This window comes from Podarcis cretensis (assembly GCF_951804945.1).
Source record: "Podarcis cretensis genome assembly, chromosome: 5".
Lineage (NCBI taxonomy): Eukaryota > Metazoa > Chordata > Lepidosauria > Squamata > Lacertidae > Podarcis > Podarcis cretensis.
Window position 1 is genome coordinate 28197246 of NC_137174.1, and position 1450 is coordinate 28198695.

The window sequence follows — 1450 nt, forward strand, 5'->3', positions numbered from 1 at the left end:
ACTCCCAACAGAGAAAATATTTAGTCTCCTTATTTTTGTGAACAGCATAATATGAATTCTGAGAGGGCCCATTATTTGCCGTTTTGGTCTTAAATCAATTTTTATGATGCAGAAATGTTAATTCCAAGAATGAGATGTTCCTGGTCTGTTTGTTTGTTTGTATGTTTGTTTAAAAGCTCCAGTAAGTGACTCAGTATAAGAATGCAATAAGAAACCTGTGGAAGAAGTGGGTAGTGGAGTTTTGGTAGAGAACTTGCCTGCACACTGGAGGTTGCTTTGCCAGTGGGCATAGCCTGTGTACATTCCCCCTTGCCAGTCTCCCCCACTGGTTCCTGCTATACTTGCTCCTTTTCCCCTACATTGCATCAGGGGCCTGTGTGGGGCTGGTGTGATGAATGTCACAACCTTCCAGTTTCTCTCCATATTTATTCACCTGGAACAAAAGTATCTAGGCATCTCGGGGTTATTTGTGGGGCATAGGAATTCGTTCATTCCCCCCCAAAAAAATATAGTCCAGCCCCCCACAAGGTCTGAGGGACAGTGAACCAGCCCCCTGCTGAAAATGTTTGCTGACCCCTGATCTAGAGTGTACACGAAAACAGCTGTATGTTAGGTTGTCTTATACTGCTATCCTTATGCACACTTAAATGGTTGCAATGAAATACAGTGGTACCTTGGGTTAAGTACTTAACTCGTTCTGGAGGTCTGTTCTTAACTTGAAACTTTTCTTAACCTTAAGCACCACTTTAGCTAATGGGGCCTCCTGCTGCTGCCGCGCTGCTGGAGCACAATTTCTGTTCTCATCCTGAAGCAAAGTTCTTAACCTGAAGCATTATTTCTGGGTTAGCGGAGTTTGTAACCTGAAGCGTATGTAACCCGAGGTACCACTATATTGTTTCACTTCAAATTGTGCATGAGAGAGGGGGATGAGGACAACTGCAGTCTAGTGATTGCCCCCCCTTCCCTACCCAGCAGCTGCTTCCTATGGCTTCTGCAGTGTCTTTTGCATGGGAGTTCATTTGCTCTTAGATGAGTCACCTAACTTTGGAAACTGAAAATTAAACAGCATGTTCCCCAGAGCAGCAAATGCATGTGTACATCCATATGGAGTGATAATATTTCTAATTTTGCATCTATACATGGAAATCGACATATACAAATCTTAGTGTTCTTATGTGATGTATGGGAGTTTCTAGAATTAAGTCTTATTATTATTACTTTAGGATTTCTTCAGATTAGATGTTAAAGCTATATGCCAGGTCCTCTTTTGTGTGTGCACTTTACAAATAACACGTGAACTCCATGGGACCCGTTTCGAATGAACTCGCTTCAGGAGGAGGCGGACAAGAGAAACGCATAACTCCGCGCAGGCGCTGTCCCATTAGCACCCTTTTGTCCCAGAAACCCTTGCGCGCTCAGGGCACTCCCCGCTCTGCTCCTGCCTACTTTG